The sequence below is a fragment of the Trachemys scripta genome, chromosome 2 (assembly GCF_013100865.1).
Source record: "Trachemys scripta elegans isolate TJP31775 chromosome 2, CAS_Tse_1.0, whole genome shotgun sequence".
Taxonomy (NCBI): Eukaryota; Metazoa; Chordata; order Testudines; family Emydidae; genus Trachemys; species Trachemys scripta.
Genome location: NC_048299.1, coordinates 158,555,256 through 158,571,528, shown reverse-complemented (window position 1 = coordinate 158,571,528; position 16,273 = coordinate 158,555,256). Strand labels below are relative to the sequence as shown.

Sequence of the window (16,273 nt, the reverse complement as noted above, 5' to 3'; positions counted from 1 at the left end):
TGGTATTTATTATGTTTAATATTGTATATTGTATTGTAACATTTTGTCATTATCAAAAAAATAAATATTTGGATGCTTCTGAATCAACATTTTTTCAGGATTTCTGCTTCACCGGTTAATTTGGAAAAGCCAGCTTTTTGTTCCGATTCAAAAGGTTAACACATTTCAAAATGTCAGAATTTCTTGTGAGACAGTAATCCTGTTTTCTGGCCAGCTCTAGTCTGTACATAGCACCCTGTCTAACTGTGCAGGGAGAGTGCATTTCTGTAGACTCATCTGTCCTAAAGATCCCTAAAGCGTTTAATGACTAAAAGTCCTAGTAAAGGGGAAATCCCTTTCTTTCAATTATAACCTCAGTATAAAATGTATATTCATAGTGTGGGACTCAGAACTTCTACAAGTTGCTTAAGTGATATTCCTTTTTATATGCTGTAGGGCCTACATACTCCACCTAATCTCCATGGAGAGTTAGGGGTGACTGAAGTTCTGGCCAATACCTTGGGCTATTGGTGATATTCAGAGCTACTGTTTCATGGAAGAAATGAACAGGATATTTAATTGTAGATTGCAATTTTAAATAACTTGCAGGCGGCTCAGAGCCTATCTTGGCATGCTGTTTGTTTAAATCAAAAATAAATAAATACAAATAAATCTCTCTGCTATTACAACACACATCTCCCTTAACTTAAAATGTTTACTGGGAGATGACAGGCTCTCCACTGATAAAAGTTGCAACCATGCTTAGTTGCAAGCCCATAAGCTTTGGCTAGCTATATTGGTTTGGTCTGAACACGTCCATGTTTACTTTGAAGACTAAGGAGAATTTCTCTGCAAAGTGTGAAGGAAACTGGCCAAACCAAATTCTAATTATGGATCATTTTCAAAAATCCCAGTCTGAAATTTTCTTTTGTGCCCCTCAAATGGCTTGTAACTACCCTTTCAAGCTTTTCAGTTATATACATGGGTTTTCAAGGAGATTTTAAGATATTTCAAGAAAATAAGATGTAATTAAGCTAAGTTATTTATTTTGTATCTAACTATCCATAATGGGGCATGTGTGAGCAGTTTCTGCTTGGTGGCTGGTTACAGATTAGAGAGAACACTCTAGGTCTTCTACAAACTGCATCACCAATGTTGCAGAAGTTTCCCTTAGTGCAAGTGGGAGACCTTTATGTTGTTTGTGAGTTTTTCTTTTTTCCCCCTCTTTTTTTTCTTTTTAACATTCAAGACCTGGGGTTTATTTCGCAGACATACAATTTTGCGTGGTTCTCTTGTAACTAGGAATTTGTAGTTAGAAATAAGTTTCAGAATGTGTGTTTCTGCAAGCTATGAAGATAACTAGTCAAGCTGTTTTTAACTAGAAAAAATGCTCTAAATAAAGAGCTTCTCACTCCACAGTCCAGGTTGTGACCAGAGTCCTATAATAAACCCCATGGACATTCTCCTTCAAATGTAGAATTAGCTGAGTTCTGTGATCACCTTCAGGATATATTAGAATATTCCTTGAAAATTTTAAAGTTAGTAAATCAGACTATTTGTTATGGGTGCCTAAAAATTACACTCTAAAAAAGATAACGAACATGTCTAACTTTATTTGGGTGTGTCCCTTTACTAAAATTACAACTGATTGTAAAACGCAGAAGTTAAATGTGCTATTAAATACCACTAAAATCTAGGCCATATAATAACTTGAAAATAAACTTTAAAACGTTTGTCCACAAAAGTAGGTGTTATTTGTAGCTATATCAATGAATTCATTACAACATACACATGGCCCAGTGGATCCTTTAGAGGCTATGCAGGAAGAAATTGGAATCCTCCAACTAGAATAAATTCCGAAGAACAGAGCAAGGTAGGGCAAACAGAAGATCTTAGGAACATATACAGCTCCAGGGATTTGCGGGGCAAGGAGAAGTAGAAATAACCAGGGTCCTGTGCCTCTGTGGAGCTCAGCATTTCCACATGTTAGATGTATCTGCTGAGAGTCATGGACCCTGTGAAGCATTATATTGTACACAGAGGCAGAAGAAACTGAGTCCCTGGACAGCTCCTGTATCTCACATATCAAGAGAGGTACATGGGAATTTATGGAGTTTCTGAACTCCACATATGATTCAACTGGAAAAAATGATATAAATGATATAAAATTAATGTGGCACACATTAAGCGGATTAAAAACTAGCTAACTGATAAGTCTTAAAATGTAACTGTAAATGGGGAATCATCATCGAGTGGGTCTGTTTCCAAGTGGTGTCCCGCAGGGCTCAGTTCTTGGCCCTATGCCATTTAATATTTTTATCAATGACCTGGAAGAAAATATAAAATCATCACTGATAAAATTTGCAGATGACACAAAAACTGTGCAAGTAGTAAATAATGAAGAATACTGGTCATTGATTCAGAGAGATCTAGATTGCTTGGTAAACTGGGAGCAAGCAAACAATATGTGTTTTAATACATCTAAAAGTAAATGTATACACCTGAGAACAAAGAATGTAGGCCATATATACAGGATGGGGACTCTATCCTGGGAAGCAGTGACTCTGAAAGAAATGTGGGGGTTGTGGTGGATAATCATGAGTTCCCAGTATGGAACATGAGTTCCCAGTATGACACTGTGGCCAAAAGAGCTACTGTGATCCTGGGATGCATACATAGGGGAATCTCAAGTAGATGTAGACATATTATTTTACCTCTGTATTTGGCACTGGTGTGACCGCTGCGGGAATTCTGTATCCAGTTCTGGTGCCCACAATTCAAAAAGGATGTCAATAAATTGGAGATGGTTCAGATAAGAGCCACAGTAATGATTAAAGAATTAGAAAATATGCCTTATAATCAAGGAGAATCAAGGAGCTCAATCAATTTATTTTAACACTAAAAAGGTTAAGGGATGACTTGATTACAGTCTATAAATATCTACATTGGGAACAAATATGTAATGATGGGCTCTTCAATCTAACAGAAAAAGTTATAATACTATCCAATGGCTTGAACTTGAAGCTAGACCAATTTAGACTGGAAAGAAGGTATAAAGTTTTAATGGGTGAGAGTAATTAATCACTGGAACAATTTACCAAGGGTCATGGTGGATTCTCCATCACTGACAATTTTTAAATCAAGATTGGATGTTTTTCTAAAAAAACATGTTCCATGAATTATTTTGGAGGAGCTTCTATTTCTGTGCTGTAGAGGAGTTCAGATTAGATTATTTCATTGGTCCCTTCTCACCTTAGAATCTATGAATCTATAAGCAGAACAAAATGAAAAGGAAACTAGTAAACAAAAATGTTAACTTTAAATTAAGGGTGTTATTCTATACATGTAGCAAGGAACATTAAAATTACCCTCCCATCCATTGGGTTTAGAAGTATGAAAATGAACTATTAAGGGCAGATAGATAAGTATTTCATATTGTGTAAATAGGCAATATGATATTTATATGTGTATATTAAAAATATCTTTATTCTGTCCTTACCTGGCCATCTACTATACAACAGGGGTATGCTTGCATATGCTCATGACTGAGCCAGGGGGAATAAGGATATGCACCTTCACAGGGGAATAAGGATGTGTAAAAATCTGTACACCCCTGTATGGGCAACTTTCATTGCCAGATCCTATGCAATGGGGCAAGCAGGCACAGCTGGGATGCTGTTCCCTTTCCTGCACTGTTAAAAGTAGGCAGGCAGGGATAAGGAGTGGCTGGCATCTTGGCTCTGCCTTGTGCCAATGTGCCTGCTAGCCCAGCTAACTTGGCACAAAAGGGGAAACAAGCTCCTCAAGGAAAAGTGTTAATGCAGCTTATTTTCCCATGGAACTAGGGGGAAGGAGGGAACAAAGGTCTCTGCACTTGCTCTTGGGGCAGTGCAGCTACACATTGCCCCTAAATCAAGCTAGATTGTAAAGTGACAATCCAGCCCATAATACTATGGGTGGAGTCAGTGAGAGTTTTGCCATTGTCTTCAATTAACCTAGGATTTTATCCTGCATCTTCAGATAATTTTTTGAATCATTGTCTACAAATGGAACATGCAATACAGTCTACAAGTACATTGACTCCCTTCTGCTCTCTGTGGAAAACTGTAATGTACTTGCCTTGAACTGGAATATTCTGAGTTTTATGGTCTATATATGCTAAAGGGCTTGGATGTGATCTGTGTGTGGAAGCTGCACAAATGCAGGGTGCATAGAGAAACTACAATGTGATTTCCAATATGTATAACAATAGTGAATGGCACAGATTGGATTTTGTGCCATGGTGAAATAGGAGATTAAGTTTCTGGAATTCATATAGAAAATAAAGATGAGACAGTTTGTGGTCTCTTAACCTGAGCTGGGAGACCTTTGAGTATATTGTATGTATATGGAGAGTAAGAAAGAGACAAGTTACTATTGTCTGTGGCTACAAATGGCTGAATTAATGCAAGATGGACTTCCTTTCCTTAACTATGAATTTCTATAATTTTAATACTTAGGTATGTTTTATCTTTAACTCTACAGTTCCTTATCTAAAAGTTTATAACATTATTTATTTTTCTAATAAAAAAGATGAAAAAATATGATTCTGAATTTTAACTCACCAGCAGCCCTTGGGGGTGGTTTGGTTTGGGCCCATCTCTGATATCTTTCCAAAGATAAAGATAGAACACGTCAAAGTCGTTTTAAATAACTAGAACATACTCTGATTCTTTGATTCAATCTATAGAGGTCAGGGTTGTAAGGAAATTCAAGGTGGAGGCTCTTATTGGCTGAGTTGCACTCTTCTCTCATAGAGATTTTATACCTTTTCTTTGTCTTCTTTCCTTAAGGTACAGTAAGTCATTTGACTGAAAGTGGGTGTTTTGTTCTCTATCAAGGGCAAAGAGCTACTGGTTTTCAATTCATCAAAATTCCTACTAAATTTTTCTAGCATTTCTTGGGACGCATATTATGAACTTTTCACTTTCAAAACTGTGTATACATACCACACATTTTTAGCATTCTGGCACTTCTAACATCAGACACTGTGACAATCTGTCATAGACAGAAGCTACAAAAGGTCAGCTAACACAATAACATGCTCACCATCTAATAACTGAACATCATGTTTTTGTGCACTTCGTGAAACTGCAGGTCAGTGAATGACAGTGTGAGGTTATGAACCATACCTTCCTAATACACAACTAAACATTTTGTTCTTGGAGGACTTTCCTTCCAATGCCTGGCTGAAGTCATTAACAATGACAAACTTTAACACCTGCAATCTTATAGGGTGCCAGAAACAGACAAGACAGAAATGCCACACAAAAAGGGACTGTCAATATCCCAGTGAATAAATGTGGAAAGAGCAGATTGTACTACACTTCTGTGTTCCAGCTGTTACAGGAATGATTATAATTGTCTTCTACTCAGAGTGCCAGCCTAGCGCTGTTTTGTTATCAGTTCTTCCTGGATTCTGATTTAAGAGGGACACGTGTCCAAATGTAAAATATGGATTTAAGTTGCAAGCAGGGCCGGCTTTAGCAACTGCGGGGCCCGATTCGTGGGGCTCGTACTCACTGGGCGGCGCTCCGGCCTGTCGCGCTAGCGGGGCCGCGGGGTTGCCGCGCTCCAGCCGGGGTAGAGGGGCCGCGGGACTTGCCGCGCTCCGCTGGGAAAGCGAGTCGCAGGGTTGCTGGGCTCCGGCCGGGGTAGCGGGGACTTGTAGCGCTCCGCCCAGCACTGCGGAGCGGGGCCGAGCGTTTGTCAAGCTCTGGCTGGGCACTGGGCCCTCTTAGGTGCGGGCCGGATTCGGGGAAATCGGCCTAAAGCAGGCTCTGGTTGCAAGATTAATGATCGAATTTCTATTCATATTAACATTTGCAACTTTTGGATCTGGAGTATGATTCTGACCCAATAAACATGTCCCCTTTGTACAGGACAGAACTATATTGACTGCGGAATGAGATCAACAATAATCATTTTCAGTTCATTAAGCACTTATTTGTCCTCTCATCTGAACTCCAGTCTTCTGGCTTTCATTTTTCACCTTCCTACAGCAGTTTAACTTTTCCTGTTGGTTTCCCCGTTATAATTTATTATCCTGATATTTAAAGCCACATGCTCAGAAGCAGCCATGAAAACTTCCTTTAAAAAGACAGGTAGTTATGCAACTGGGATCATGACTAAGCTAAAGAGGAAGGAAAGTGTTTGGTCAATTGTTTTGTTTCTTCATTAATAAAAATAATTCAACCTTTTTATTCTTTTTTCAGTTAAAAATATAATCTCTATTTTCCATGGTTGCTGCTTTATAATCAATCCCTTCTTCAATTTTATGCAGATACAAATTTCTAAATTATCCAGTCTATTTGGATAATAGGAGTCAATTAAATTTGTACTACAGGGGTTCTTCTCTGCATGCTTTTCTATTTCCTGTAGGGATTTAGATACAGTACCTCTTTTTTTTTTCTTTTAAATAAATGCAGCTGGCCTATCTAATTCAGATTGAGAATTTAGTACTGAGAATTGCCCCTCAGATGACTGGCAGCCTCATAAGCCCCTAACTGACATTGTTGTTTTTTTCATCCCAGTACTCCAGATCTTTGAATTATCTCCTATTTTATAAGTGGTAATAGAAGTAAGATTTTGCAGTGGGACTAGGTGGGACAAGTATACAAATATGCACATTATGCACATGATTGTATAAATTAGCAGAATCTTTGTGAAAGATAGATGCATAGCCTCTGTTTTACACAAAAAAAGACTTAGAGATCCTAGCTGCCTCACATGGCAGTCAGTTCAGTTCTCTATCACATCATTTATGTTCTCACTCAATTCTAGTACTTTACAGCTAGTCCATTCAAGGGGCCCTCAGCCACTATGTATTTTTTTCACTAGTTTCACTATTGGTTATATACTCTTTTCCTCGCCTGTACCACCTCCATTGCTGGTATTTAAACAGGGATATGATGTTTATCAAAAGTTAAATATGACAAGTAATGGCTAACTCACTGTCCAAGTTTAGAGTAGCTGTGTTTCTGAAATACAGAGCCTGTAGCTCAATGAATTTAAGCAATTTTATTCTGTATTCCAAATCTGGTTTCATCCAAAAATGGAAGAACTAATGACCTTGTATAATAGTGTATAGAACTGGATGGTAGATTTTTTCCCCAGTGTTTGTTATTTAGCAATATAAAGCCCTGAAAATGCTAGGCATACATCACTTCCCATATGCTTTGCTTTTCCTGAGAGTTTGTCAAATTCATCTTCATGAATCTACCTCGGTGACTGAGCTTAATTTCTCCATTTCAATATGGTGGCTGACTACAAGGCACTCTACTGTGGTGCAGTGTATTCCACTGTTCTCCCTGAAGTCTTTTAAAGAATCTCCCAGATTCTTTTAAAACTACTGCAAGAATAGTGAGTGAGAGGATAAGCTCTGTATCCTGTAAAGCATGAAGGAGTGTATTTGCCTCTGCGGCAGTATTCCAATATTTTATGTTTATGTACAAATTAGGCCAAACAAGCAGGTTGACAGTGATCAACCATAGAGTGTGAGCCAGACAGATCACTTTTATTTTGGCTTAGTTATCTGTGAATGTTGCTGTTGCAGTTGTACCCCTATCACTACAAATAGCAGGAACCTTACTAGATTTACTGATCACTAAGTTTATACAGTGATTGCATAATGGACAGAGAATGTTACTAGGAACTTGTACCGCTAATTAATGCCTGGAGTCCAGAAAAGCATCAATGAGTTTCACTAGCACCTCCAAAATTCAAAGCATGTTATGATCCACCCTGTGTTCACATCTTATCATGTCTTCTCTTCTTTGATTCTCTAACTTCTGTAAACTGGAGGAAAGCATTTCTAATGCCCATATTGTGCATGTACCTAAAACAAAGCGTCACTTATTTCTTTCCCCCTCAGGGTATTATTTTATCTACAGTCACACAAACTTAGAATTATTGTATTTCATAAGTGCACCTGTTATTTTTTGACTAATACACTAACTCAGCTGATTATTAATAGCTTTTTGGTGTACTATTCATTTTGGGGACTATATTTTAGGTTCTTCAGCTCCTTGTCACCATTGCCAATAAATGCACAGAAAATCACAAGCAGAATTCCACCATTCTGAACCAATTCTCTTTCTCTGGCCCAGATAGAGTGGTTCACCATTTTGTGGCTGCAGAGATTATACTTTTTTGTTAGGCTCTGGAACAGCAAAATACTTAAATGTGTGTGTTACTTTGTGTATGTGAATTGTCCAAATGACATCAGCAGGGGCGGCTCTATGTATTTTGCCACCACAATCACGGCAATCAGGCGGCTTTTGGCAGTGCGCCTGCAGGAGGTCTGCCGGTCCCGTGGCTTCGGCATACCCGCCACCGAATTGCCGCCGAAGCTGCGGGACCGGTGGACCTCCCGCAGGCATGTCGTCGAAGGCTCCCTGACTGCTCTCCCCCACAGCGACTGGCAGGCTGCCCCCCGCGACTTGCCACCCCAGGCATGCGCTTGGTGCACTGGTGCCTGGAGCAGCCCCTGGACATCAGTGGGGCTACCCACCTAGTTGAGTCAGGACAAAAGCACCATCTCCATAGTCATAAAATGTTGTTTTATAGTATCCAAGAGCAAGTATTGCCCATATGATTTCATATAGAATGTCCGCTTTGCTTATACATATTACAATTGATTTGGCTGTGTTGACTGCAATGTCAGATCCTCTTTTTCTTTACTTTCTTCCACAACATTCTTTCCAACCCCATGTTTGGTTATTTTGTTCTGATATTCCATTTTGTTGTGATTTTAGAGTGTATCCAGCACTTTACCAAAGTTCACTAAGGCCTTTTCAACGAATGTTCCTAACTTTTCTAAACCACAACCGCCTTCCTATTACCCTCAAAGCACACATTACTTGCAGCTAACTCCATTATTTACACTGCCATGAGAAGCTTCAGGAATATGGTAGAACAGATTGCTCTAAAAATACAATTTCTCTGTCATCTCTAAACTTTTCTCACAGACTGAACAATAGCATAGTTGTGATTTAGGGCTTGTCTACACTGGCAAGTTTTGTCACCAAAAACTGGCTTTTGGCGACAAAACAGCGGTAGCATACACACTGCAATGTGACTTTTAAAAAAAAAAAAACACCTAGTTTTGGTGACAAAAAGCTTCCAAATGTGCGAGAGACTTTTGGCTTTCCCCCTCCATTTATTGTTGACAAACATGCAGTGAAGACACCAATCTTTTTTTTCTGATTTTATTGGCCTCCGGAAAATATCTCACAATTCCCATGCTGCCACTCTGGTCAATAGTTTGAACTCTGCTGCCCTGCAACCAACCTGCCCCTCCCCCTTGAAAGCCCCGGGAATTTTAAATTTTATTTCCTGCTTGCTGGCTTCCCAGAGGAGCTTCCGAGGTGGCTTCCCAGGTGAGCATGGCTGGTTATCACACCAAACGCTCTCCCGCTTGGACCACCACTGAGCTGTTGGATCTGATCAGTATATGGGGAGAGGAGTCTGTTCAGTCGCAGCTGCGAGTGACCCATAGGAATCGGGACACATATGGGCAAATTTCTCGAGGCTTGTGCGAAAAGGGCTATGATCGGGACATGCAGCAGAGCAGAGTGAAGATAAAGGAGTTGAGACAGGTGTACCATAAGACGCTATCCTCGGTGGTGACCCCACCTCCATCGCCGATATCCCCATGAATACTTCACAGGCAGCAGAAAGAGGGGGTAAACTGCAGGCTGAAATTCTGGATGAAGAAGTTAAGCTAGAAGAGGATGTGGTGCTCCCAGCGGGGTCGCCTGGTGGGGCAGGCAGCCAGTAGTAACTTTTCTCCACTCCAGAAGTGCTCAACGGGGAGCAGGAAGCAGATGAGACTCCGGGTAAGTTGCTGTGGCTTGTGTGAGGAATCGAAAAGTGGGAGGCAGGTAGTGTTTTCTGTGAGCTAGACATTGCCCTGTGTAGCTAATCCGCATGGCCCAGCAGGGTGTCGATGGCCATCGAGACCTGCAAGGAATTCTCCAGAGAGAGGCTCTGGAAAGTTTCAAAGAGATACTTGTTAATACTCTGCTGCAGATTCCAAGGGATTGCAGCCTTGTTAGTTCCCCCATTGTAGGAAACTGTACAATGCCATTTAGCAATCATTGGAGCTGGGACCAAAGCGTCACATAGCTGAGCTGTATATAGATTGGGGTGAAAGCCACAGGCATTCAGCAGCTGTGCCCTGGTTTCTCTGGTCATCTGCAGCAGTGAGATATCAGCCAGAAGGTTGGCCGCCTGCGAAAAAGTGTGGGATAATTTTAGTATGAGTTCCCTGCAAAGCTGCCTGCAAGCCGTGACCTTTTTGACCATACACACAACTGCCTTCCCCCCACTCCCAAAACTCACCATGGTGGGGATGCTCGCAGAGCTGTGTGACTGGCTAGAGTCTCAGAGAGAATGTGATTTCTACTAGCAAAATGCCTCTTTTACTAAAATTGTTTTAATCATTTGCTGGAATGTAACAATCCCTCTTCTGTTCAGCACAGACCTTGAAGATCACATCACGCTCCCCAGTGGACCAGCTTCGGCAGATAAGAAAAAACCCTAGGCGCAGCAAAGAAGACATGTTCCGCGACGTGCTGCAGCGCGATGAGAGACAGACCAGGGAACAGAAAGAGTGCTGGGAAGCCGTAAGGAAGGACAGAAAAGTGAATGCTGCTTTTGCTAGGCAAGCAACAGAGTGGATGATAGAAGTTATGGAGGATCAGACAGAGACGCTCAAGTCTTTGATACAGCAGTAGACTGAGCAGATTCGTGGCCAACCTCCACTGCAGCATATGCAGATACACAGTTCTTTTCCAACTCCACACCCCTCTATGCCCACACATTCCTTTTCACTTTACAGCACTCCTGAGTTTCCCCATCACTCCATCCCCTCTCACAGCTCGCATAATGATAGATGGAGCTACATACAGTTGTGAGGTTTTATCCTTTTTAACAATAAATAAAGGCTAAGGTATTTAATGGTACAGCGTTTTTATTCTGTGTTCTACAAAAGTGTATAGCAATCAATTCACTCTTGGGTACAGGTTTCTAAAGCATTGTGTTGCATGGATCTTGGGCCCCAAAATTGTACATGGATGCAACAGGGAAGCAACTCCAAAGCAGACATGTGTTACTGCCCCTCACTGTCAAAGTGGTTCCTCAAAGCCTCTCTGATGTTCATAGCAGCCCTCTGGGCTCCTCTGACTGCCCTAGCATCTGGCTGTTCAAACTGTGCAGCCAAGCGCCCTGCCTCAGTGCGCCACACCTGAGCAAACATTTCACCCTTAGAGTCACACAGATTCTGCTATGACCATGGGAATATTATCCTTGGTAAGGTCCAGCCTGCCATTTAAACCCCTCCACCGAGCTTTCAAATGGCCAAAGGCACATTCGACTACCATGCAGCACCTGCTGGCCTGTTGTTAAAACACTCCTTGTTGCTGTCCAGTTGCCCTGTGTAAGGTTTCATGAGCCAGAGTTGTAAGGGGTAAGCTGGGTCTCCCAGGATTATTATGGGCATTTTCACATCCCCCACTGTGAACTTGTGGTCTGGAAAGAAAGTCCCCACCTGCAGCTTTCTGTACAGGTCACTGTTCCTGAAGATGTGTGCATCATGTACCTTTTCAGATCAGCCTGCATTGATGTCCGTGACACACCCCTGGTGATCCACAAGTGCCTGCAACACCATGGAGAAGTATCCCTTCCTATTGATGTATTCAGAGGCAAGATGGTCTGGCGCTAAAATTGGAATGTGTGTGCCATCAATCGCCCCGCCACGGTTAGGGAAACCCATCTCTGCAAAGCCATCCACTATTTCATGCACATTTCCCAGAGTCACGGTCCTATGCAGCAGGATGCGATTTATTGCCTTGCACATTTGAAATAATACAGCTCCAACAGTGGACTTTCCTTCTCCAAATTGATTAGCAACTGACCAGTAGCACTCTGGATTTGCCAGCTTCCACACAGCCATTGCAACATGCTTCTCTACCGAAAGGGCAGCTCTGAATCTGGTGTCCTTGCACCGCAGGTCGGGGGACAGCTCAGCACATAGCTCCATGAAAGTTGCTTTACGCATCCTAAAGTTTTGTACCCCCTGGTCGTCATCCCAAACCTGCATGACAATGCGATCCCACCAATCAGTGCTTGTTTCCCTAGCCCAAAAGCAACGGTCTATCGTATGCAGCTGCTCTGTGAATGCACTGATAAGTTGCTGCCGTCCATATCACACTTGGGTGCCTGTGATTCATCCTCTGCTAACTTTGCGAGTAACTCTGCGAGTAACTGTGCTGACATTCGCGATGTCCTCATGACAGTTAACAGCGCATAGGAGAAAAGTGCAGGATCCATCCTCTCTCACTACAGATGCTGGCGCGTACTACAAAAGAATGACAGTTGGAAAAAACGGCGTGAAAAGAAGCAAGAGACCTTTGGAGGGTGGCACACAAAGCGGGGCATGACGGTACATTTTGTACATCCCAGGATGTACCACGCTCCATTTCCGCATTCCCACAACACCTAGCGATGGATGGTTTCACCAGGCACAGTGGGATACATACTCACAGTTCATTGCTCTTGCTGTCAAAAAAGGTGCCCCGAATGTGGACACGATCTGTCGACAGAGGGAGCAAATGTAGACTCACTTTGGCGACTTTGCTTTTGTTGATTTTTCCTTGGTCACATTAGTTTCATCGAAAAAAACTTGCCAGTGTAGACAACCTCTTAGAAACAATGTGTGCAGCAGAACATCTTGACATTCTTGGTCACTAATACAGCTGTTTGAAATAAAAAGAACTAATAGTAATTTTGACAAATTATGAGGTTTTTGTTCTACGATTTTACAATGCCCCGTGTTTTTGATTTTCAAGTTGATAGATTATCTTCTCTAAATTACATTTTTAGATTTTAAATTGGAAATGTTCAAAAAACAACTATTTCATATTTAAATATATTGCAAAGGATAAATAACAATAAATTTTAAGGGAAAAGCAACAGACTACATATTTACACTCAACTTTTCCATCAAAAGGTTGAAACTGGAACAAATTAAACTCTTCCCCAAACAGGAAATGTTTTAATGAAAAATACCATTATCAGAAACAGCTAAATTTGGATGAACCAGATGAGGGGGAAATCTGAGAAGCACAGTTCAGTTGTAGATTACTGATGAGGAGGTATCAATGCTAAAGCAGCTAAAGATGGACTAACAAAAAAGATGGCTTGTCCGGACATTTGGATGTAAAATCAGTACTTTGCAGTATCCTACTTTTAATGAAAGCCCCGATTGTAATTGTTAAATACATGCAAGGGGTAAAAGTAAAAGCAATTTCCTTCTATGTGCTTTAGAAGAGTTTTGAGACTTCTGTACTACCAGCCATGACACAAGGGCAGCAACTTATACACAAACACAGAACAATTTGACCAGGACAGCAAAACTTTTAAAAATGTGCCTGCTTGCTAGTAAACTGCCAAATAGGAAACCCCAGACTAGATAGAAAGTGGGTTACACTGAAGACTGAAAAATGAATGACAAAGAATCGTAAAAAGCGAGGGAACATGAATTCATCTTATAATGTAATGAAGATCAACCCATATATTTGCAGTGAGGGTTATGAGTGAATAGTGTAGAAATATTAATTGATAAGCTTATCCTATGTACTTGCTCACATAGAAAAAGGGGGCTTGGTAGGCATAATGGCTGAAATCCTGGCTCTACTGAAGTCAATGGGGGTTATGACAAGACAATGGTTTTCTCATAAGCATAATAATGGTATTATAATGCTAAATCTTTTTTAAAAAATGTAAGTAATGGCTAATATAAAACAAAATGTTAGGCCTGCCCTTCTTGATTGTAAAATACCAAATAGAATTCCACAGTATGAAATTGCCTGCCTTCCACTGTCGGTTGTACCATGAACCTCTGGCCTTAATATGAAACACTATTGTGCTTTTGTTAGATGCTTAGTTGTTTTGGGACTGGGTTTTTGCATCATGTTCCAATTTTCTTCTGTGACTGGTCTCTAGATTTACCCTATTAAAATTATTTAGTCTATTGATTATCCTAACCCTAATTATTCTATGAAGAATACCTACAAATAAAAGCTTTTGTAATCCACAAAACCATAGATTTGTACCTGGGTCTAGAAATTAATCACAATTATGGGTTTTTATCGACTAATTCTGCCCCATTTTGGAGTTGACACCTAATGTATTAAGGTGGTGTTTTGTTTTGTTTTCAAATCCACCTATTCAGAGAGCCTCTTGCAGTTTCAGAACAGTGCTTAAAATGCTAGCAAGGTGACAAATCTATTGTGCAAATCAAGTATATTATTGAATCCTAACATGCAAATACTGTATATCATGTTGCAGAGTTAATTGTTTTTTTTTCTTACATTGTTAAATTATTTTTGTTTTATTCTGCTCTTTGTATTTATAAGCTCTTGAACAGAGTGTTCAGGATACAAAAATAGCTTTAAATGCCTATCACAAATTATAGCTTATTCAAATAGATTAATTTATTACAACTACACAAAGGGGTTTTATTAAATATTCATTTTCTTCTATCAGCACTGATATTAGTAATTTAAGTTTGGCTATAGTGTAATCAATTAAAGTGAAACATGCTGTGAAAAAGGGAGCCTAGCACATTAATTTAATCTATTTTAGCTACTCCTGCTGTCTCAGAAATCATTTCTATGGTTACAAGGCATTTGTCAAAGATTTCTAAAAGAAAAACATCCTGTACAGTTGAACCCTCCCTAAATAAGGCTAATATTTTATTATTCTTTCATGAAATACCTGGTCTGAGATTTCTGTAAAACCCACCAATTTACATCTTATACACACAGAATTTGTGGCTGCTTGTAAAACTAATCAATAAGACTGGCAAATAATTTTCTAGGTTGCCAGAAGGACTTGCTAGCCTCATCTGAAACATCAGACTGGTTAGTTTCTACCATTTCTTGAGACATGCTAAGTGATTTCAACCTGGGTAGTAGAAGTACATGTTCTTATTTCTAAGAAGAGATGGATCCAAACTGGAGCCTAATATATGAACAGATGGCAAAGGATGGTGTTTTAATTTTTAATCCCCAATATGAATCCCTGCCTGTGAGTTTGGCTTTGTATTTCATCTACTTCCAGCATGGCTTTAAACGGTGGAAACCTATAAGAAGGGTTATTCTCATGATCATATGTCAAAAATCCTGTAAGAGCTCATTTTATGAAAGTAGCATTAAAGCATGGGGATGAGAGATAGCTCAGTGGTTGGCATTAGCCTCCTGAACCCAGGGTTGTGAGTTCAATCCTTGAGGGGGGCCATTTAGGGAACTGGGGTAAAAATCTGTCTGGGGGTTGGTCCTGCTTTGAGCAGGGGGTTGGACTAGATGACCTCCTGAGGTCCCTTCCAACCCTCAGAGGGGTAGCCGTATTAGTCTGAATCTGTAAAAAGCAACAGAGGGTCCTGTGGTACCTTTAAGACTAACAGAAGTGTTGGGAGCATAAGCTTTCCTGGGTAAGAACCTCACTTCTTCAGACTTGCATCTGAAGAAGTGAGGTTCTTACCCACAAAAGCTTATGCTCCCAATACTTCTGTTAGTCTTAAAGGTCCCACAGGACCCTCTGCTGCTTCCAACCCTGATATTCTATGATTTTCAATCACTGGTTGAGATTAAAACTTGCGAACAGCCCCGGACCTTAGCCCTAACTTGGTCTGAAATATAAAGTTTTAACAGTATTCTTGCATGAAATACCTAGATTCAGTTCAGAATGGTGTTTCCTTGTCCCCTGTCCCAGAGACCAGACAGACTGAGCTTTGAATCTTAATGAAATCAGCCACCACTGACTGACTCCAATCAAATAATGGAGAGCCAGATCTGTCTTGATCAATAAAAGAACTATGAGGTCTTTCCTAGGTATGGCTAGAGATATTTTAATTATCAGAGAGAAGGGAGAAAGCTTATTATTTGTATTATTGTAGTTCACAAAGACCCAATCAGGACGGGTATCAATGTGTTTACAGTCTAAAAAAAGAAAAGATTGAAAAAGAACCAGGGAAAGGGGGAAAAATAGATAAGTGAAGAGATCAAGGTTATTCTGGGCACACTTGTTTGTAACCAGTTTCAAGTTAGTAAAAAAACCTCTGGAAATCTTTCAATAGTCTCTGTGGTGGCTTCTCTGCTATTTGTGTGTGTGCTTGGAGTCTCAGGGAGCAAATCAGTCTTTCTGGTTGTGAGGGGACCTCCCACATATGCAATCTACCCCTTATTGTAAT

At 40.4% G+C, this 16,273-nt stretch overlaps 1 long non-coding RNA gene across 1 annotated transcript in view; it reads left to right on the top strand.

The window, feature by feature from the left end:
* LOC117871611 overlaps positions 1 to 10,975 on the top strand; it is a 28,575-nt gene extending 17,600 nt beyond the window's left edge. Inside the window, exon 2 of the long non-coding RNA XR_004644299.1 lies at positions 10,498 to 10,975. This is a non-coding gene — a long non-coding RNA (uncharacterized LOC117871611). The remainder of the gene's footprint in view (positions 1 to 10,497) is intronic.
* The last annotated feature ends 5,298 nt before the right edge of the window (positions 10,976 to 16,273 follow it).